Source organism: Anomaloglossus baeobatrachus, chromosome 6 (assembly GCF_048569485.1).
Source record: "Anomaloglossus baeobatrachus isolate aAnoBae1 chromosome 6, aAnoBae1.hap1, whole genome shotgun sequence".
Classification (NCBI taxonomy): domain Eukaryota; kingdom Metazoa; phylum Chordata; class Amphibia; order Anura; family Aromobatidae; genus Anomaloglossus; species Anomaloglossus baeobatrachus.
This window is the reverse complement of record NC_134358.1, coordinates 68593750-68617555: the sequence shown is the minus strand read 5'-3', so window position 1 is coordinate 68617555 and position 23806 is coordinate 68593750.

The window sequence follows — 23806 nt, the reverse complement described above, 5'->3', positions numbered from 1 at the left end:
CACTAAATTTAGAGATCTATCTACAGTTAGGTCCAGAAATATTTGGACAGTGACACAATTTTCGCGAGTTGGGCTCTGCATGCCACCACATTGGATTTGAAATGAAACCTCTACAACAGAATTCAAGTGCAGATTGTAACGTTTAATTTGAAGGTTTGAACAAAAATATCTGATAGAAATTGTAGGAATTGTACACATTTCTTTACAAACACTCCACATTTTAGGAGGTCAAAAGTAATTGGACAAATAAACCAAACCCAAACAAAATATTTTTATTTTCAATATTTTGTTGCGAATCCTTTGGAGGCAATCACTGTCTTAAGTCTGGAACCCATGGACATCACCAAACGCTGGGTTTCCTCCTTCTTAATGCTTTGCCAGGCCTTTACAGCCGCAGCCTTCAGGTCTTGCTTGTTTGTGGGTCATTCCGTCTTAAGTCTGGATTTGAGCAAGTGAAATGCATGCTCAATTGGGTTAAGATCTGGTGATTGACTTGGCCATTGCAGAATGTTCCACTTTTTTGCACTCATGAACTCCTGGGTAGCTTTGGCTGTATGCTTGGGGTCATTGTCCATCTGTACTATGAAGCGCCGTCCGATCAACTTTGCGGCATTTGGCTGAATCTGGGCTGAAAGTATATCCCGGTACACTTCAGAATTCATCTGGCTACTCTTGTCTGCTGTTATGTCATCAATAAACACAAGTGACCCAGTGCCATTGAAAGCCATGCATGCCCATGCCATCACGTTGCCTCCACCATGTTTTACAGAGGATGTGGTGTGCCTTGGATCATGTGCCGTTCCCTTTCTTCTCCAAACTTTTTTCTTCCCATCATTCTGGTACAGGTTGATCTTTGTCTCATCTATCCATAGAATACTTTTCCAGAACTGAGCTGGCTTCATGAGGTGTTTTTCAGCAAATTTAACTCTGGCCTGTCTATTTTTGGAATTGATGAATGGTTTGCATCTAGATGTGAACCCTTTGCATTTACTTTCATGGAGTCTTCTGTTTACTGTTGACTTAGAGACAGATACACCTACTTCACTGAGAGTGTTCTGGACTTCAGTTGATGTTGTGAACGGGTTCTTCTTCACCAAAGAAAGTATGCGGCGATCATCCACCACTGTTGTCATCCGTGGACGCCCAGGCCTTTTTGAGTTCCCAAGCTCACCAGTCAATTCCTTTTTTCTCAGAATGTACCCGACTGTTGATTTTGCTACTCCAAGCATGTCTGCTATCTCTCTGATGGATTTTTTCTTTTTTTTCAGCCTCAGGATGTTCTGCTTCACCTCAATTGAGAGTTCCTTAGACCGCATGTTGTCTGGTCACAGCAACAGCTTCCAAATGCAAAACCACACACCTGTAATCAACCCCAGACCTTTTAACTACTTCATTGATTACAGGTTAATGAGGGAGACGCCTTCAGAGTTAATTGCAGCCCTTAGAGTCCCTTGTCCAATTACTTTTGGTCCCTTGAAAAAGAGGAGGCTATGCATTACAGAGCTATGATTCCTAAACCCTTTCTCCGATTTTGATGTGAAAACTCTCATATTGCAGCTGGGAGTGTGCACTTTCAGCCCATATTATATATATATAATTGTATTTCTGAACATGTTTTTGTAAACAGCTAAAATAACAAAACTTGTATCACTGTCCAAATATTTCTGGACCTAACTGTATTTATCTATTTGTATCTTATATTTATTTCCATTTCTTACTGTACAAATTCAAAATATTATCACAACATTCTAGAAAAATCTTTGACACTCCTTGTTCACATCACAATCAATGAGAGGCCACGTATAAACACACATAGCATAAGTGACTCCCACCAGAGTATCAAAAAAAAAAATCATTTTTTTTTTTTTTACAAATCGACAATCTCAATCCACTCATTTCAAGATATTTGTAATCAAGAGGAAATGTAAGGAAAGATCTATCTATCTATCTATCTATCTATCTATCTATCCCTCTATCTATCTATCTATAATAAAAATAAACAAAGATGGAGGTTAGCTCTCCAATATTAATTTGCAAAAATGGTTTGACAAAGGCTCAATGTTTTTGAGACAATAGGTTGCACTATACTCTACAGTTTGGCTGGGGTCAGATGAGTGTATGGCATTGGATGTGAGAGCTTATGACACACGCTCAGGCTCTGCTGCGAGCATTATCGAGTGTAATCTGCTGTGTTCTGATCCAGTGATCTGATCACAGGTATGGAGGACAGAGAGAGATTAATCTCTCCATCTTCTCCGCTGCCTGTCTCTGCATATATTGCACTGATGTCATTCGAGAGAAGTCAGATGTTACACATGCACTCATAGACTTGTATGTGTGTGAGTGATGCGAGACTTGGTGCCAAACACAGAATATTGCAAGTTTTTCCTCAGTCTGGTTCGGCCTAAGAAAAAAAATAGTAGATTGGAACTGCCCTATAGAATATCAATGGTCTGAGAGGAATACAATTTTTATCGTCCTACTATTCTTTGGTTAGTTATTTATGGGGTCTGGCAATATAACTACAAGTGCTACTTCATGTGAGCCTGACTTCCATACCACGAAAGATCTTTGAACAAATTATTAAACAACATTTATGCAAGTACCTGGATGAGAATGAAGTGATTAACCAGAGCCAGCATGGGTTTGTAACTAATAAGTCATGTCAGACTAACTTAATTTCCTTCTATGACAAAATCACTGACTGGGTGGATCAGGGAAATGCAGTAGATATAGTATATCTTGACTTCAGCAAAGCATTTGACAAAGTATCTCATACAATCCTTATTGAAAAAATTACCAAGTGTGGAATGGACAAGGCAACTGTTCGATGGATTCGTAACTGGCTTAGTGATCGGAGTCAAAGAGTGGTCATAAATGGCTGCACATCCAGTTGGAAGACTGTCTAGAGTGGGGTACCACAGGGCTCTGTCCTGGGCCCCGTGTTGTTCAACATCTTTATCAATGATTTAGATGAAGGAATTAAGGGTAGACTGATTAAATTTGCTGATGACACAAAGCTAGTAGGAATAGCCAATACTAGAGAAGAGAGAGAGGATTCAACAAGATCTAAACAAGCTGGAACAGTGTGCAGCAACTAATAGAATGGTTTTTAACAGGGAGAAATTCAAAGTCATATATCTTGGCAAGAATAATGAAAATAGCATATACAGCATGGGAGGAATAGAGCTATCCACCAGCATGTGTGAAAAAGACTTAGGTATACTAATATATCACAAACTGAACATGAGTCCACAGTGTGATGCAGCAGCAAAAAAGGCAAACACCATTCTAGGATGTATTAACAGAAGCATACAGTCTAGATCACGTGAAGTCATTATCCCCCTTTAATCCTCTTTGGTCAGACCTCATCTGGAATACTGTGTCCAGTTCTGGGCACCACATTTTAAAAAAGACATCAACAAACTGGAGCAAGTTCAGAGAAGAGTGACCAGAATGGTGACTGGTCTGCAAACCATGTCCTATGAGGAACGGTTACAGGATTTAGGATTGTTTAGCTTGCAAAAGAGAAGGCTGAGTGGAGACTTAATAGCTGTCTACAAATATCTTAAAGAAGTTGTCCAGTTACCAAAACTGATTTTTTTTCTCAGAAATCTTGCTAATATGTGCCTCTCCACACATCTATTATGTTATTTCAGCAATTATTACCTATTATGATGCTCTAGCAGCACATCCTCATTTCTGGCTCCAGCTCTGATGGGGTTAATCTCTTTCCTGCCTTCATGGGTTCAGTTCCTACAACTCCCATAATACTTTGCGGCTCTAGGACTGTATCTAAAGCGGGCTTTACATGCTGTGAGATTGCTACAGCAATCTCGTTGGGGTCACGGATTTTGTGACGCACATCCGGCCGCTGTAGCGATCTCGTTGTGTGTGACTCCTAGGAGCGATTTTGGATCGTTGCAAAAACATCCAAAATCGCTCCTCGTTGACATGGGGGTCCATTCTCAAATATCGCTGCTGTCGCGTGGGCGAAGTTGATCCTCGTCCCTGTGGCAGCACACATCGCTACGTGTAACGACGCAGGAACAAGGAACCTCTCCTTACCTGCCACACGCCAGCAATGAGGAAGGAAGGAGGTGGGCGGAATCTTCGTCCCGCTCATCTCCGCCCCTCCACTTTGATTGGCCGGCTGCTTAGTGACATCGCGGTGACGTCGCTGTGATGCCGAACGTCCCTCCCCCTAGAGGGAGGGATTGTTCATCAGTCACAGCGACGCCGCCGACCAGGTAAGTGCGTGTGACGCTGCCGTAGCGATAATGTTCGCTGCGCCATCGATCACCAAATATCGGCATAATGATAGGGGCGGGTGCTATCACGCTCGCCATCGCTAGCATTGGCAAGCGATGTCGCAGCGTGTAAAGCCGGCTTTACACACCCACTCAGCTCTCCACTCCAATACTCCTCCCTGCCTCTTCCCTGCGTGGAAGCATTGAGAGAAATCACACAGAGACAGCAGAAGCTCCCAGCTCTGCTCAACCAGGAGAAAAAAGCATCTATCTTCTGCTTGTTCTCATATACAGTAGAACCTTGGTTAACGAGAACAATCTGTTCTGGGACTGTGCTTGTTAACCAAGTTACTTGTTCAGCAAAGCAAGATATCCCATAGGAAATCATTGCAATGCAGACAATTCGTTCCACAACTTGTTAAATGTCCCATCCTGGTCCCCTATTGTGCCATTCCACACATACACAAACACGTACAAACACGTACAAACACACACAAACTCACACAAACTCACAAGCACGCACGCACATACTGTATTATGCTCACCTTACCTTCCGTTGCATTGCTGGTCTCTTGGGACATGCTGTTCACAAGTACCGGCTGTGTATCGGGTAACCATGATGACGAGGGAGGAACTTCCGCACCCAGAGCGCTGACGTCAAAGGCAGGAGGCGCTTGCCTCTGATTGGTCAGCGCGCTGCCTTTGAGTAGCGGTGACATGGGAACTTCCTGGCTCGTCGCGCAGCCTGCCGATACACAGCCTGGAGTGGCGAACTACAGGACCCAGGAGGCCGGCAATGGAACGGAAGGTACACATATTATGCTCACCTTACCTTCCGTTCCAACGCTGGCCCCCTGGGTCCTGTAGTTCACCTTGAAGATTCCTCCCTCGTCGCGATGCACCGGCGAACTACAAGAATCATGAGGCCGGCGATGGAATGGAAGGTAAGGTGAGCATAATACTGTATGTGCGTGCGTGTTTGTTTGTGTGTGTTTGTGCATGCTTGTGTGTGTTTGTGTGGACTGCAAGAGCGGGTTAGAGCGCGGTGGATGTACGGAACCGGAAGTGTGTGCGGTGAATATTTTGCTCGTACAGCAAAGCTTTCTCGTAAACCGAGTTACAAATTTACAGAAAGCTTTGCTTGTTAAGTGAAATTCTTGTTAAGTGGGTTACTCGTTAAGCGAGGTTCCACTGTAGTTCATAGTGTGTGTGTGTGTGTGTGTGTGTACTGAAATTATGATTAGGATGCTTTCACACATCAGTTTTTTGGCATCAGGCACAATCCGGTGTAAAAACTGATGCAACAGATCCGGCGAAAAAACGGATCAGTTTTTTCCATCAGTTCCTTCAGTTTTTGGACGGATCCGTTGTGCTACTGAGCGCTCAGTAGAAAAAAAGTAATTAGTCGCTGTAATGCGTTCTATGTCACTTTACGATGGATCCGGCGTCCATAGGCTTTCGTTGTACATGACGCCGGACGGTGCCAGATCCGGCGCAGTCCGTTTTTTTGCTGCTGCCAAAAAAGTTGCATGCTGTGTCCTTTCCGGCAGCTGTACACATAAATTTCGCTGGATCTGTGCACAACGGATGCAACGCAAGGGCATCAGGCACAATCCGGCGCTAATACAATACAATGCGGAAAAAAACAGATCCGGCTTCATCCGTTTTTCGCCAGATTGTGCCCGATGGCAAAAAACTGATGTATTAAATCAGCCTTAGCCAGCGCAACATGTGAAAAAAATAAATAATTGGGGGGAAAAAAATGATGGGGTCATGAGATTGCTTTTTTCCCTCTTGCCTAGTCTCTGTGTGTTGTCTGTATCATCCGTGTGGCATGCATTTTGCAGGCTACTTTCACATCAGAGGTTTTTTGCCTGTAGGCAAAAAAACGCAAACTGCAAATGACCGGATCCTATGGAATAAATGTGCAGCGCATGCAAACGCAATTGCTATTTTACCGGATCCTTCTGCAGCGAGACACAAAATTTTTTGGCCGACACTGGAGTCAGCTGAACTCCTGATCTCACAGCCCGCACAAGCTGCGATGGATGCAGATTAACAGCAGTCACTGCCTGCTGCCGATCACGTGTGACCGTGTGCAGGCTGTGTGGTCAGGAGTTCAGCTGAGTTCAGATCAGCTGACTCCAGTGCCAAACTAAACTCAGTTGACCTCACAGCCCACACTATCTATCTATCTACCTATCTATCTATATATCTTATAGCCATCTTATAACATATCTATCTACAGTTAGGTCCAGAAATATTTGGACAGTGACACAAGTTTTGTTATTTTAGCTGTTTACAAAAACATGTTCAAGAATACAATTATATATATAATATGGGCTGAAAGTGCACACTCCCAGCTGCAATATGAGAGTTTTCACATCCAAAACGGAGAAAGGGTTTAGGAATCATAGCTCTGTAATGCATAGCCTCCTCTTTTTCAAGGGACCAAAAGTAATTGGACAAGGGACTCTAAGGGCTGCAATTAACTCTGAAGGCGTCTCCCTCGTTAACCTGTAATCAATGAAGTAGTTAAAAGGTCTGGGGTTGATTACAGGTGTGTGGTTTTGCATTTGGAAGCTGTTGCTGTGACCAGACAACATGCGGTCTAAGGAACTCTCAATTGAGGTGAAGCAGAACATCCTGAGGCTGAAAAAAAAGAAAAAATCCATCAGAGAGATAGCAGACATGCTTTGAGTAGCAAAATCAACAGTCGGGTACATTCTGAGAAAAAAGGAATTGACTGGTGAGCTTGGGAACTCAAAAAGGCCTGGGCGTCCACGGATGACAACAGTGGTGGATGATCGCCGCATTCTTTCTTTGGTGAAGAAGAACCCGTTCACAACATCAACTGAAGTCCAGAACACTCTCAGTGAAGTAGGTGTATCTGTCTCTAAGTCAACAGTAAAGAGAAGACTCCATGAAAGTAAATACAAAGGGTTCACATCTAGATGCAAACCATTCATCAATTCCAAAAATAGACAGGCCAGAGTTAAATTTGCTGAAAAACACCTCATGAAGCCAGCTCAGTTCTGGAAAAGTATTCTATGGACAGATGAGACAAAGATCAACCTGTACCAGAATGATGGGAAGAAAAAAGTTTGGAGAAGAAAGGGAACGGCACATGATCCAAGGCACACCACATCCTCTGTAAAACATGGTGGAGGCAACGTGATGGCATGGGCATGCATGGCTTTCAATGGCACTGGGTCACTTGTGTTTATTGATGACATAACAGCAGACAAGAGTAGCCGGATGAATTCTGAAGTGTACCGGGATATACTTTCAGCCCAGATTCAGCCAAATGCCGCAAAGTTGATCGGACGGCGCTTCATAGTACAGATGGACAATGACCCCAAGCATACAGCCAAAGCTACCCAGGAGTTCATGAGTGCAAAAAAGTGGAACATTCTGCAATGGCCAAGTCAATCACCAGATCTTAACCCAATTGAGCATGCATTTCACTTGCTCAAATCCAGACTTAAGACGGAAAGACCCACAAACAAGCAAGACCTGAAGGCTGCGGCTGTAAAGGCCTGGCAAAGCATTAAGAAGGAGGAAACCCAGCGTTTGGTGATGTCCATGGGTTCCAGACTTAAGGCAGTGATTGCCTCCAAAGGATTCGCAACAAAATATTGAAAATAAAAAATTTTTGTTTGGGTTTGGTTTATTTGTCCAGTTACTTTTGACCTCCTAAAATGTGGAGTGTTTGTAAAGAAATGTGTACAATTCCTACAATTTCTATCAGATATTTTTGTTCAAACCTTCAAATTAAACGTTACAATCTGCACTTGAATTCTGTTGTAGAGGTTTCATTTCAAATCCAATGTGGTGGCATGCAGAGCCCAACTCGCGAAAATTGTGTCACTGTCCAAATATTTCTGGACCTAACTGTATCTTATATTGTATATCTATTTATTTAATATCAGTCTTTCTCTATCTCTCTATCTATCTATCTATCCTTTTATCTGTCTATCTATCTATCTATCTATCTATCTATCTATCTATCTGTCACGTCACCACCAGAGTCCGCTCCTGCGACTTTTGCCTCGATCACCAGGTGGCGCCATGGTCCCGCTGTGTATAGTGCTGGTGATAGGAGAGGAACCGCTGCCAGTAGCTCTAGTGGGCGCAGGCTCCACTCATCGGCTAAGCCTGGTTTCCCTGCGACCTGCAGTACCACTGGATGACTGTGGTGGCATGTGTCTTCCAGCTGAAGTTACCACCATTCAGCTGCAGCCAATAGGAAGACACCACACCCTTTTATTTCCCCCTCTTGTCTGCTGATCTCTGTCAGAGATAATTCTGTATTCCTGGTTCCCATGCTGTTTTATGATTCCTGTGCTTTGACCTCTGCCTGTTCTTCGACTACCCTCATGCCTACCATTTTTATACCTCGCTGCCTGATCCGGATTTGACCTCTGGTTTGTTTTCTGATTACATCCTTGCCTGCCTGATTCTGTCCCTGTTCTGCATTTCCTGGTTTGACCCTGCCTGACTACTACTCTCATTGGACTGCAGCCTTCCACAGGTAGTGATCTCCGGCAGGGCTGTATTTTGCCTTCATGCTGCCCTAGGCACTTTAAGTGGTCGCGCCCCTTATTGACAACTTAAAACTGAGTTTTCGCACACGACATCTGTTTAAGGCAGATCTACTCTGTAAAACACTTTAAAAAGTATCAATGAGAAATGAAGGGCACTAACCCCCCCCAATGGGGATCACCACAGGCACATCAAAACATAGCATGAGTATAAAATATTCCCACCATCCCCACTTATATACTGTGACTGTCACACTGCCCCTAATATACTACACACTGCCCTCCCTTATAAATTATACCCACCACACCTTCCTCGATTATGAAATATGATCTGCACATTGTTCTCACATCATGCTGCCCCCTCCTCACAGTGTCCCATGCATGCTGCCCCCTCCTCACAGTGTCCCATGCATGCTGCCCCCTCCTCACAGTGTCCCATGCATGCTTCCCCCTCCTCACAGTGTCCCATGCATGCTTCCCCCTCCTCACAGTGTCCCATGCATGCTGCCCCCTCCTCACAATGTCCCATGCATGCTGCTCCCTCCTCACAATGTCCCATGCATGCTGCCCCCTCCTCACAGTGTCCCATGCATGCTGCCCCCTCCTCACAGTGTCCCATGCATGCTGCCCCCTCCTCACAGTGTCCCATGCATGCTGCCCCCTCCTCACAGTGTCCCATGCATGCTGCCCCCTCCTCACAATGTCCCATGCATGCTGCCCCCTCCTCACAGTGTCCCATGCATGCTGCCCCCCTCCTCACAGTGTCCCATGCATGCTGCCCCCCTCTTCACAGTGTCCCATGCATGCTGCCCCCTCCTCACAGTGTCCCATGCATGCTGCCCCCTCCTCACAGTGTCCCATCCATGCTGCCCCCCCTCACAGTGTCCCATGTATGCTGCCCCCTCCTCACAGTGTCCATGCATGCTGCCCCCTCCTCACAGTGTCCCATGCATGCTGCACCCTCCTCACAATGTCCCATGCATGCTACCCCCTCCTCAAAGTGTCCCATGCATGCTGCAGCCTCCTCACAGTGTCCCATGCATGCTGCCCCCTCCTCACAGTGTCCCATGCATGCTGCCCCCTCCTCACAGTGTCCCATGCATGCTGCCCCCTCCTCACAGTGTCCCATGCATGCTGCCCCCTCCTCAGAGTGTCCCATGCATGCTGCCCCCTCTTCACAGTGTCCCATGCATGCTGCCCCCTCCTCACAGTGTCCCATGCATGCTGCCCCCTCTTCACAGTGTCCCATGCATGTTGCCCCCTCCTCACAGTGTCCCATGCATGCTGCCCCCTCCTCACAGTGTCCCATGCATGCTGCCCCCTTCTCACAGTGTCCCATGCATGCTGCCCCCTCCTGACAGTGTCCCATGCAGCATGCTGCCCCCTCCCCACAATGTCCCATGCATGCTGCCCCCCTCCTCACAGTGTCCCGTGCATGCTGCCCCTCTCCATGAGCTCCTAATGCTGCCTTCCTCTTTTCCATAATGACACCTCCATGCTGCCCCACTCATCATACTAAGACCACCACACTAGCGCTTATGCTGAGACACACACACACACACACACACACACACACACATACACTACCCCACTCTTGATATTGACTCCCCTACATTGTTCCACTCCATACTGAGCCCACACATGCTGCCCCTTCTCCATAATGAGCTCCCAATGCTGCCCCCCTCTTATTCTGAGTCCTTACACTCCCCCCCATCGATATTGTCATTGCTCTATCCCTCAACCCTTGTCCTCTGTCTCTAGCATTGGCCCCTCTCTCCCATTCCCCCAGCAGCAGCCTCTCTCCCCCCCGCCTCCAGCAGCAGCCTCTCCCCCAGCATCAGCCTCTCTAATGCCTCCCTCCTCCAAGCCTCCCCTCCCCCTCCCAGCCTCCCCCAGCATCAGCCTCTCTCCTCCCAGCCTCCCCCAGCATCAGCCTCCCTGCTCCCAGCTTCCCCCAGTATCAGCCTCCCTCTTCCCAGCCTCCCCCAGCATCAGCCACCCTCTTCCCAGCCTCCCCCAGCATCAGTCACCCTCCTCCCAGCATCAGCCACCCTCCTCCCAGCCTCCCCCAGCATCAACCACCCTCCTCCCAGCCTCCCCCAGCCTCAGCCTCCCAGCATCCCCCAGCATCAGCCTCCCGGCTCCCAGCCTCCCCCAGCATCAGCCTCCCGCCTCCCCCAGCATCAGCCTCTCTCCTCCCAGCCTCCCCCAGCATCAGCCTCTCTCCTCTCAGCCTCCCACAGCATCAGCCTCCCTCCTCCCAGCTTCCCCCAGCATCAGCCTCCCTCCTTCCAGCCTCCCCCAGCATCAGCCACCCTCCTCCCAGCCCCCCCAGCATCAACCACCCTCCTCCCAGCCTCCCCCAGCATCAGCCTCCCGCCTCCCCCAGCATCAGCCTCTCTCCTCCCAGCCTCCCCCAGTATCAGCCTCTCTCCTCCCAGCCTCCCACAGCATCAGCCTCCCTCCTCCCAGCTTCCCCCAGGATCAGCCTCCCTTCTCCCAGCCTCCCCCAGCATCAGCCTCCCTCAGCATCAGCCTCCCTCCTCATCAGCCTCCCTCCTCCAAGCCTCCCCCTCCCAGCCTCCCCCAGCATCAACCTCCCTCCTCCCAGCTTCCCTCAGCATCAGCCTCCCTCCTCCAAGCCTCACCTTCTCCCTCCCAGCCTCCCCCAGCATCAGCCTCTCTCCTCCCAGCCTCCCCCAGCATCAGCCTCCCCCAGCCTCAGCCTCCCTCCTCCCAGCCTCCCCCAGCCTCAGCCTCCCTCCCCCAGCCTCCCCCAGCCTCAGCCTCCCTCCTCCCAGCCTCCCCCAGCCTCAGCCTCCCTCCTCCCAACCTCCCCCAGCATCAGCCTCCCTCCTCCCAACCTCCCCCAGCATCAGCCTCTCTCCTCCCAGCCTCCCCCAGCATCAGCCTCCCCAGCCTCAGCCACCCTCCTCCCAGCCTCCCCCAGCCTCAGCCTCCCTCCTCCCAGCCTCCCCCAGCCTCAGCCTCCCTCCTCCCAGCCTCCCTCCTTCCAACCTCTCCCAGCATCAGCCTCCCTCCTCCCAACCTCCCCCAGCATCAGCCTCCCTCCTCCCAACCTCCCCCAGCATCAGCCTCCCTCCTCCCAGCCTCCCCCAGCATCAGCCTCTTTCCTCCCAGCCTCCCCCAGCATCAGCCTCCCTCCTCCCTCAGCCTCCCTCCTCCAAGTCTCCCTCAGCATCAGCTTCCCTCCTCCAAGCCTCCCCCTCCCCCTCCCAGCCTCCCCCCAGCATCAGCCTCCCCCAGCATCAGCCTCCCTCAGCATCAGCCTCCCTCAGCATCAGCCTCCCCTCCCAGCCTCCCCCAGAATCAGCCTCTCTCCTCCCAGCCTCCCCCAGCATCTGCCTCTCTCCTCCCAGCCCCAGCCTCTCTCTCTCCCCCCCCAGCCTCCCCCAAGCCTCAGCCTCTCTCTCCCCCAGCCTCCCCCCAGCCTCCCTCTCCCCCAGCCTCCCCCAGCATCAGCCTCTCTCCTCTCAGCCTCTCTCTCCCCCCAGCCTCCCCCCAACCTCAGCCTCTCTCTCCCCCCAGCCTCCCCCACAGCTTCAGCCTCTCTCTCCCCCCAGCCTCCCCCCCAGCCTTAACCTCTCTCTCCCCCCAGCCTCCCCCCCAGCCTCAGCCTCTCTCCCCCAGCCTCAGCGTCTCTCTCCCCCCAGCCTCAGCGTCTCTTTCCCCCAGCCTCCCTCTCCCCCAGCCTCAGCCTCTCTCCCCCAGCCTCAGCCTCTCTTCCGAGCCTCCCCCCAGCCTCAGCCTCTCTCTCTTCCAGCCTCCCCCTAGCCTAAGCCTCTCTCTTCCAAGCCTCAGCCTCTCTCTCCCTTCCCAGCCTCCCCCAGCCTCAGCCTCTTTCTCTTCCCAGCCTCTCTCTCTTCCCAGCCTCCCCCAGCCTCAGCCTCTCTCTCTTCCCAGCCTCTCCCCAGCCTCAGCCTCTCTCTTCCCAGCCTCTCTCTTCATAGCCTCCCCCCAGCCTCAGCCTCTCTCTTCCCAGCCTCCCCCCAGTTTCAGTCTCTCTCTCTTCCCAGCCTCAACCTCGCTCTCTCTTCCCAGCCTCCCCCCAGCCTCAGCCTCTCTCTCTTCCCAGCCTCTCTCTCTTCCCAGCCTCCCCCCAGCCTCAGCCTCTATTCACAGCCTCCCCCCAGCCTCAGCCTCTCTCTTCCAGCCTCCCCCCAGCCTCAGCCTCTCTCTTCCCAGCCTCCCCCCAGCCTCAGCCTCTCTCTTCCCAGCCTCCCCCAGACTCTCTCTTCCCAGCCTCCCCCCAGCCTCAGCCTCTCTCCTCCCAGCCTCCCCCAGCATCAGCCTCCCCCAGCCTCAGCCTCCCTCCTCCCAGCCTCCCCCAGCCTCAGCCTCCCTCCTCCCAGCCTCCCCCAGCCTCAGTCTCCCTCCTTTCAGCCTCCCTCCTCCAACCTCCCCCAGTATCAGCCTCCCTCCTCCCAACCTCCCCCAGCATCAGCCTCCCTCCTCCCAACCTCCCCCAGCATCAGCCTCCCTCCTCCCTCCTCCCAGCCTCCCCCAGCATCAGCCTCCCTCCTCCCAGCCTCCCCCAGCATCAGCCTCCCTCCTCCCTCAGCCTCCCTCCTCCAAGTCTCCCTCAGCATCAGCTTCCCTCCTCCAAGCCTCCCCCTCCCCCTCCGAGCCTCCCCCAGCATCAGCCTCCCTCAGCATCAGCCTCCCCCTCCCAGCCTCCCCCAGAATCAGCCTCTCTCCTCCCAGCCTCCCCCAGCATCTGCCTCTCTCCTCCCAGCCCCAGCCTCTCAGCCTCTCTCTCTCCCCCCCAGCCTCCCCCAGCCTCAGCCTCTCTCTCCCCCCAGCCTCCCCCCCAGCCTCCCTCTCCCCCCAGCCTCCCCCAGCATCAGCCTCTCTCCTCTCAGCCTCTCTCTCCCCCCAGCCTTCCCCCAACCTCAGCCTCTCTCTCCCCCAAGCCTCCCCCCCAGCTTTAGCCTCTCTCTCCCCCCAGCCTCTCTCTCCCCCAGCCTCCCCCCCAGCCTTAACCTCTCTCTCCCCAGCCTCATCCTCTCTCCCCCCAGCCTCAGCCTCTCTCTCCCCCCAGCCTCAGCATCTCTTTCCCCCCAGCCTCCCTCTCCCCCAGCCTCAGCCTCTCTCCCCCCAGCCTCAGCCTCTCTTCCCAGCCTCCCCCCAGCCTCAGCCTCTCTCTCTTCCCAGCCTCCCCCCAGCCTAAGCCTCTCTCTCTTCCCAGTCACAGCCTCTCTCTCCCTTCCCAGCCTCCCCCAGCCTCAGCCTCTTTCTCTTCCCAGCCTCTCTCTCTTCCCAGCCTCCCCCAGCCTCAGCCTCTCTCTTCCCAGCCTCTCTCTCTTCCAGCCTCCCCCCAGCCTCAGCCTCTCTCTTCCCAGCCTCTCTCTTCCCAGCCTCCCCCAGCCTCAGCCTCTCTCTTTCCAGCCTCCCCCAGTCTCAGTCTCTCTCTCTTCCAGCCTCAGCCTCTCTCTCTCTTCCCAGCCTCCCCCCAGCCTCAGCCTCTCTCTCTTCCCAGCCTCCCCCCAGCCTCAGCCTCTCTTCCCAGCCTCCCCCCAGCCTCAGCCTCTCTCTTCCCAGCCTCCCCCAGACTCTCTCTTCCCAGCCTCCCCCCAGCCTCAACCTCTCTCTTCCCAGCCTCCCCCCAGACTCTCTCTTCCCAGCCTCCCCCCAGCCTCAGCCTCTGTCTTCCCAGCCTCCCCCCAGCCTCAGCCTCTCTCTTCCAAGCCTCCCCCAGCCTCAGCCTCTCTCTTCCCAGCCTCCCCCAGCCTCAGCCTCTGTCTTCCCAGCCTCCCCCCAGCCTCAGCCTCTCTCTTCCCAGCCTCCCCCAGCCTCAGCCTCCCCCCAGCCTCAGCCTCTCTCTTCTTAGCCTCCCCTCAGCTTCAGCCTCTCTCCTTCCCAGCCTCCCCCCAGCCTCAGCCTCTCTCTCTTCCCAGCCTCCCCCCAGCCTCTCTCTCTTCCCAGCCTCCCCCAGCCTCTCTCTCTTCCCAGCCTCCCCCCAGCCTCTCTCTCTTCCCAGCCTCAGCGTCTCTTTCCCCCCAGCCTCCCTCTCCCCCAGTTTCAGCCTCTCTCCCCCCAGCCTCAGCCTCTCTTCCCAGCCTCCCCCCAGCCTCAGCCTCTCTCTCTTCCCAGCCTCCCCCTGCCTAAGCCTCTCTCACTTCCCAGCCTCAGCCTCTCTCTCCCTTCCCAGCCTCCCCCAGCCTCAGCCTCTTTCTCTTCCCAGCCTCTCTCTCTTCCCAGCCTCCCCCCAGCCTCAGCCTCTCTCTTCCCAGCCTCTCTCTCTTCCCAGCCTCCCCCCAGCCTCAGCCTCTCTCTTCCCAGCCTCCCCCCAGTCTCAGTCTCTCTCTCTTCCCAGCCTCAGCCTCTCTCTCTCTCTTCCCAGCCTTCCCCCAGCCTCAGCCTCTCTCTCTTCCCAGCCTCTTTCCCAGCCTCCCCCCAGCCTCAGCCTCTCTTCCAGCCTCCCCCCAGCCTCAGCCTCTCTCTTCCCAGCCTCCCCCCAGCCTCAGCCTCTCTTCCCAGCCTCCCCCAGCCTCAGCCTCTCTTCCCAGCCTCCCCCCAGCCTCAGCCTCTCTCTTCCCAGCCTTCCCCCAGCCTCAGCCTCTCTCTTCCCAGCCTCCCCCCAGACTCTCTCTTCCCAGCCTCCCCCCAGCCTCAGCCTCTCTCTTCCCAGTATCCCCCCAGCCTCAGCCTCTCTCTTCCCAGCCTCCCCCCAGCCTCAGCCTCTCTCTGCCCAGCCTCCCCCCAGCCTCAGCCTCTCTCTTCCCAGCCTCCCCCCAGCCTCAGCCTCCCTCTTCCCAGCCTCAGCCTGTCTCTTCCCAGCCTCCCCCCCAGCCTCAGCCTCTCTCTTCCCAGCCTCCACCCAGCCTCAGCCTCTCTCTTTTACCAGCCTCCCCCCAGCCTCTCTCTCTTCCCAGCCTCCCCCCAGCCTCAGCCTCTCTCTTCCCAGCCTCTCTCTCTTCCCAGCCTCCCCCCAGCCTCAGCCTCTCTCTTCCCAGCCTCCCCCCAGTCTCAGTCTCTCTCTCTTCCCAGCCTCAGCCTCTCTCTCTCTTCCCAGCCTTCCCCCAGCCTCAGCCTCTCTCTCTTCCCAGCCTCTTTTCCCAGCCTCCCCCCAGCCTCAGCCTCTCTTCCCAGCCTCCCCCCAGCCTCAGCCTCTCTCTTCCCAGCCTCCCCCCAGCCTCAGCCTCTCTTCCCAGCCTCCCCCCAGCCTCAGCCTCTCTTCCCAGCCTCCCCCCAGCCTCAGCCTCTCTCTTCCCAGCCTTCCCCCAGCCTCAGCCTCTCTCTTCCCAGCCTCCCCCCAGACTCTCTCTTCCCAGCCTCCCCCCAGCCTCAGCCTCTCTCTTCCCAGTATCCCCCCAGCCTCAGCCTCTCTCTTCCCAGCCTCCCCCCAGCCTCAGCCTCTCTCTTCCCAGCCTCCCCCCAGCCTCAGCCTCTCTCTTCCCAGCCTCCCCCCAGCCTCAGCCTCCCTCTTCCCAGCCTCAGCCTGTCTCTTCCCAGCCTCCCCCCAGCCTCAGCCTCTCTCTTCCCAACCTCCCCCCAGCCTCAGCCTCTCTCTTTTCCCAGCCTCCCCCCAGCCTCTCTCTCTTCCCAGCCTCCCCCCAGCCTCAGCATCTCTCTTCCCAGCCTCTCTCTCTTCCCAGCCTCCCCCCAGCCTCAGCCTCTCTCTTCCCAGCCTCCCCCCAGTCTCAGTCTCTCTCTCTTCCCAGCCTCAGCCTCTCTCTCTCTTCCCAGCCTTCCCCCAGCCTCAGCCTCTCTCTCTTCCCAGCCTCTTTTCCCAGCCTCCCCCCAGCCTCAGCCTCTCTTCCCAGCCTCCCCCCAGCCTCAGCCTCTCTCTTCCCAGCCTCCCCCCAGCCTCAGCCTCTCTTCCCAGCCTCCCCCCAGCCTCAGCCTCTCTTCCCAGCCTCCCCCCAGCCTCAGCCTCTCTCTTCCCAGCCTTCCCCCAGCCTCAGCCTCTCTCTTCCCAGCCTCCCCCCAGACTCTCTCTTCCCAGCCTCCCCCCAGCCTCAGCCTCTCTCTTCCCAGTATCCCCCCAGCCTCAGCCTCTCTCTTCCCAGCCTCCCCCCAGCCTCATCCTCTCTCTTCCCAGCCTCCCCCCAGCCTCAGCCTCTCTCTTCCCAGCCTCCCCCCAGCCTCAGCCTCCCTCTTCCCAGCCTCAGCCTCTCTCTTCCCAGCCTCCCCCCAGCCTCAGCCTCTCTCTTCCCAGCCTCCCCCCAGCCTCAGCCTCTCTCTTTTCCCAGCCTCCCCCCAGCCTCTCTCTCTTCCCAGCCTCCCCCCAGCCTCTCTCTCTTCCCAGCCTCCCCCCAGCCTCTCTCTCTTCCCAGCCTCCCTCTCTTCCCAGCCTCTCCCCCCCAGCCTCCCCTTGCATGATTATAGTGGACAAAAAGAGGCATCGCAACGATCATCAACTAACCTGTAAGGTGCCCATACATTCTAGGCTCTGCCTTACCTGCTCCGGTGTCCGCCGCCCTGCTCTGGCTGGCTCCTCTTCTGGCTGGCTCCAGCTTCAGACGCGTCCTCCTTCGCCGCGTATGTCGTCTGCAGCATTGGACGCTGCAGCACGGGGCAGTGAGCTGATTGTCGCGCCCGCGCGCCTCCGGGGTTAATCAGCTCACTATGCCTGTCTATTTAAATAGACAGAAGTGCGCCTCTCCTCCCTCTCAAACCCCCCCCGAACACAGCCGAGTGTAACGGAGGGAGGGACGGGGGGCGGGGATGTAAAAAAAAAAAAAAAAAATTTATATATTTTTTTTTTGCTGCCAGAAAGTGCCGCCCCCCGCAATGTGCCGCCCTAGGCACGGGACCACGGGTGCCTAGTGTCAAATACGGCCCTGATCTCCGGGGCCCTGTGTAATTCCAAATTCCTGTATAGGGGTTAGGGTCCTGCTTTGTGAGTGGCTTTCCTCTAGCCTGTCCATTATAGCCAGTCTGAGTCTGTAGTTCCAGGCAGCCATTGCACTATCCTTGTATCTATCTATCTATCTATCTATCTGATATCTATCTATTCTATCTTTCTATCCATGTATCTTCTATTTATTCTTGCATCCATCTATCTATCTATCTATCTATCTATCTATCTATCTGCACATAAACTTTAACCATTTTCCTTTTATAGCCAGATAATTTGTATTACAATTCCATTACTGTCACCTCTATAAGGTAATGTTAAAAAAACACAAAAAAAAAACAAAATGATTTTTTATTACAATTACATGGTCATTATTTATTTACATTAGCAGAGTAATTACTCGCAACCCAAAAGCTGCATCTTTTCAATATTCATCAAATCTCTCTCCAGACAGGCACGGCGAGCGAGAGAATAGACGCGTGTTCTGCAGTTTACAAGATACAGATATTATCTCCAATAAAGAAAAGGAAACAGGAGAGATGTAAATACGATTCTCTGAATAGGAATAACATAGAATAACACAAGCGGTCTAATCAATGTTTTCCAGAACTGGCAAGTGACACTGCTTTGTTTTTTTGGGGAAAATAACGGGAGAACATCACAATATAAAGCGCTATCTCCGCAGGCAAGGTAGATTTGGAAATGTAGCGGCAATGTGTACACTTCCTGCCGGCACATGGATCAGTAGGTGGAGATCTAAAGTCATGCAAATCATATAGTAAATGCAGACAACCAATTTCTAATTACGGCGTATCAGCAGATTGGGGTGGAATATAATTTATTTAAAAAAGACACAGTTTATGATCACCAGACCCCGTCTATGGCTGTTTAGGAATTCAATACAGTTTGATCTAATCACGAAATCAAAATATTCATGAAATACAATGATATCTCTCTTAAGCAGCCAGCAGCCATTAATTTCGAAATTCGGGTAATTTATTAACATTTATCTGTTCGGTAGACGCTTCCTGGATTGAGCTTAGGAAATACGGTGAGAGGGAAAAAAAAAGCTTTTTTTTTCTTTTTTTCTTTTTTTTTTTTAACACTGATTCGGAATGATTTATAAGAGGTTTGTTTAATTTAGGTCAGAAATTCAATTAAAATGTAGGTGTAGTTTTGTTTCAAGATCTGTAGTTAAAAATTCTATTAAAATTCTTATTTCCTATTTCCATTAAAAGAATCTGATATCTGAGAATTCCAACACTTATCCCCAAGGCACCATCAATTCATTCAAGATTCATTTGTGTTCAATAATTCAATGCCGGGGCTTGTAATCAGAAAATATTTCACAGATATAAAGGTACATCTAATTGCTATATACACTGGTTCGTTTGGCTAAGACATGTCCAATTTAAAAGAAGCAGAGATAATTTGAAAAGTGCAGGGTAGTCACTTGGTCAAAATTGATTGACCAAACGGAAAGTCTACCTTTTATCATAGGATTGTTTTCCAGCCCTGTCTACTTGCTTGTATTTTTGGAGGTGGAGGGGCATTTAACAAGACATCTTTCAACGCCATTTGTTTGTTTAGATTAATAAATCCAAAAATTATGTAATGACCAATTTCACAATATATCTCTAAAACCTAAGCCTAGGGAGAGAATTACATCAAGCCTCCACCCCACATTGTAAATGTGACTATTAGAAATGAACAAATCCGTTATGAGTTTTCTCAAAAGATTTTGTCATGACTGTAGCGGAACTCTTATGGGGTTAAATCTTGTGGAAGGGGCTTGCTCGGTGGTGCCTCATTCGGGGACTCGCACCTCTTTAGTGTGGTGTGGACTCCATCGGAACACCGCTAGTAATATTTCCGGCTCTGCTGCGTGCAACTATTCTTATAAAAGTTCTCTGTTATAGTCCTGCTACCCGGTACCATTCCTCCTTCCTGACCTGACCTCTGTCCCTCCTTCCCGACCTGACCTCCGTTCCTCCTGCCCGACCTGACCTCCGTTCCTCCTGCCTGACCTGACATCTGTCCCTCCTGCCCAACCTGACCTCTGTTCCTCCTGCCGGACCTGACCTCCTTTTCTCCTGCCTGACCTGATCTCCGTTCCTCCTGCCCAACCTGACCTTCTTCCCTCCTGTCTGACCTGACCTCCGTTCCTTCTGCCTGACCTGACCTCCGTCCCTCATGCCCGACCTGACCTTTTTCCCTCCTGTCCGACCTGACCTCTGTACCTCCCTGTCCACCTGTCTCTGGTCCTGTTCCGTGTCCTCTCCCTTTCCCTCCCCAGTCCTTACTTGTCCTCCCGTCATCTGACCTCGGCTCTGTTATCTGATTTTGGCTTGATTACTCTTCTGTACAGATGTGTCATCCCGGCATAGACTTTGTCTGATCGACTATCCCTGCGCTTGTTAGTGACTTCTAGTGGGTCTCTGTATTACTGAACTCAGGAGTTCCAACGCACCAAGTGGTAGCGTGAAAGATTTGTAATTCTGAAAAATCCCACATTTTTGGCATTTGATGTACAGAATTCTATCTTGTCATCATTTTGCTGTCTTCTTTTATGGGCTTGGAAGAAGGGTTTAAAATAATAAAATAGATTATGCTCACCTGTCCTATGCACTCAACTGTCCTTATGCTGCTGCTGTAGCTCCCGGGTCCTCAGGTGTTCAGTTATGCCACTGAGGTCAATCACATGGGGGCGAAACGCATGACTGCGTAAGGTGAATTAATAACCTCAGCATCAGATATGATCGCTGGAACAGAAAAGACAAGAGGACCAGAGAGTTGGTGCAAGGACAGATGAGGGCAAAGAAAGGTATTATGGATTATTTTTTCAATTCCTTCCCTGCCCCTCCATTTATGAAACTTGGCGAAACCCCAGAACATATTAAATGTATTTATATTGTAATCAGGGCACTTTGATTTTGGACCAGTTTTATTCAGACCAAAACAAATCTGACGGTCGAATAGAGCAAATCTGACCAAAACAAATTTTGGGAGATTCAGACTGTGCATTTCTTTCTTTAGGGAAGATGTATCTCAGACTTACGCCGGAGTCAAACTTGCGAATGACTTGTATATGACTCGCGTGAGTCTCACAACGCATCGCATCACCCGCCACGGCCTGCCGATCTCCGGACACAAACGTCTCAGCTGTATAAAAATGTATATAGCCGACCCGCTCCTGTCAGGAGAGTGTGCAGCCATACCGGGTGATGCGATGCGAGACTCACGCGAGTCATGCACGAGTCACTAGCAATTGTTACTCCGGCCTTACCCTGTATCTCTGTAGCTCCCATTTTGGACATAAAGTGAACCACACATCAATCTCAAATGCAAAAAGAGCACAAGAGAGTCAAGTCACATTTACTATGGGAAGTAATTTATTATTTTATTTTATTTGCTTATAGAACACCATTATATTCCGCAGTGTTTTACAGACATGATCATCACTGTCCCCATTGAGGCTCACATTCTACATTCCCTATCAGTATGTCTTTGGAGTGTAGGAGGAAACCCCGTGGGGATTGTTTATGCTACTGACTTGAGCAAGGCATTGGACCAGATGACCCAGGAGGTCCCTTCCAATTCTACCATTCTATGATTCTATATCATAGGGCCATTAATTCCACAGCGTTTCACAGACATGATCACCACTGTCCCCATTGGGGCTCACAATCCAAATTACCTAGCAGTCTGTCTTTGGAGTGTGGAAGGAAACCATAGTACTCTAAGAAAACCCACAGGGAGAACTTCCAAACTCCTTACAGATGTTGTCCTTGGTGGGATTTAAATCCAGTCATTGGCTAAGCACTTTCCTGTGACTTAAACATTATAAGTAAGCTCCAAACTTGCTACCAGATGTAGGTGAAGACAACAAGACTACCTCAGTTCCCATAGATGCGCCTTTCCCTATGATATGATGACCAGCTTTGAAGGATACATGAAAAACATACATAGTATTCTGGTCCAGTGGCAACATCCCCAATGTTGACCATAGTACTCTGGTCAATGCTGGCAACCTCGCCAATGCCTCTTCTGATTACTTTGCTGCTGTGATGTCCTGTCATAATGACATCAAGGAAGGCCTATGACTCAAATGAGAAGCTGGAAATGTTGCAAGTAGTGGAAGGTTCACAGTGCTCAGATACGGTGGCCTCGGTCTACCAATTTGCTCACCGGACCAAGGTCATTTGAATCCTTTTACTCCACTCTAATGCCTATTTGTGACTGGCCAATGGTTATGATTTGAATTTCAGTCTGTCAACGGTGTTTCTGGCCTGTCATTTCTCCATTTCCTTCGCCTGTGATATAATAAAGGTCTTCCTCCTTTAAACTAAGATATGCTGTGATAATCAGCTGATTGCTAGAGTTTGAGTTTCTAAAGGCCCCGTCACACACAGAGATAAATCTTTGGCAGATCTGTGGTTGCAGTGAAATCATGGACATTTTGTTCCATTTGTACACAGCCACAAACCTGGCACTGATTGTCCACAATTTCACTGCAACCACAGATCTGCCGCAGATTTATCTCTGTGTGTGACAGGGCCTTTAGACCCATTGCAAACAGCTGACTTTGCAAGGGAAAGATTTTACCAATGCTACAGTTTCTTTGTTGTGGCCATTACGCGAAATGTAATATTTCATGCTGGCTGTTTAGATGAATGACTGCTTGAGTCCTGCAGAGTGTAAACTGATGCTTGATAGCAGTCCTCCACTTTCACTCATAGATGGGATGATGAGCAGGACGTATGGACATGGGGGGTGCTGATGGGACAACCATTTTAAAGGAATTGGACTTGAACAGATTCAGATGTTTGATATGCCACCAATGTAATAAAACATTACTTGTGTATATATAAAGACATAAGGAATATAGAGATGTATCTACCCTTACCCCGTAACTCCAATTTCTCTACATATTAGGCCGTCTTCACATGTCCGTGTTTCCATTACATGTGGTAGCTGTTTTCAGACATACTGGAGACACGTTCACCTGCATACTCATTAAAATAGGTTTCCCTTTTCTAGCATCAGCGTGGATAAAAAGAGTCAATAGAAGTCTATGGGACAATGATAAACATATACAGCCCACGGATGACATTCGTATAACATTTATGTGTTGTTCGTGTAACATGGACCAGAATTAAATGTATTCAAGAAATTAAAGATTTTTATGTGTTAAAGATGTGCAAAGATGATAGGCATAGATAGATAGAATAAATAAATAAAAGAAAAAAAATGCAGACAGCTGTGGGCTGATATACCCAGGCTGGGGAGGTCCATGGTTATTAGGCCCTTCCCAGCCCAAAAATTGCAGCCCTCAGCTGCCCAGAAGTGGTGCATCACATTAGATACGCCAAATCTGATTCATCGCCTTTTCATGTTTGCCCTGCTGTGGTGACAAATGGGGTAATGGTGTATAGGTGTGATGTCAACTGTATAATGTCAGGAAACACACACTGAAACTTTTGCTGGTTTACCATTTTATTTAAAAAGAAAAACCCATGCAGCTCTGATGTAGTCCAGGGAATCCACCGAAGTCCAAAAAAGAGTTTTTTTCATTTAAATATTTATTTGGCTAATAGCTATCTATCTATCTATCTATGTCTCCATCCATCCATCTATCCAGCCACCATCTATCCAACATTTATCTGTCTCTCTGTCTCTCTCTGTCTGTCTCTGTCTGTCTCTCTCTGTCTCTCTGTCTCTCTGTCTCTCTGTCTGTCTCTCTGTCTATCTCTCTGTCTATCCATCCATCCAACAGCTAAAAGGAATACTACAAAGATACATCCAGCTTTTCGAGTGAACTACCTTCTTGAAATATAAACAATACATGACAAACAATACATCTTCACTCTTTATGTGATTTTTTTGTAAAAAAAAATAGTTTTTATTCTTTATCTTTTTAAAGACATATTGCAGAAATAAAATGATAAAACCGAAGAAGAAGAAGAGCTTTCTCCATCATGACATTTCCTTAAATTTTCTTCTCCAAAAATTGCCCACCAATGCCAGCTCATTAATAACAGGTCAGATGAATAGTGTGTTCTGTGCAGAGATTAACGGTGGATGACAAAATATCAACTTCCTAGTGCTCAATTGCATGCGGTATCTACACAACTGGTAATTACTTTTAATTTAATTAGGTCCCCTGGTATTGTTTCTATCTCATAGAT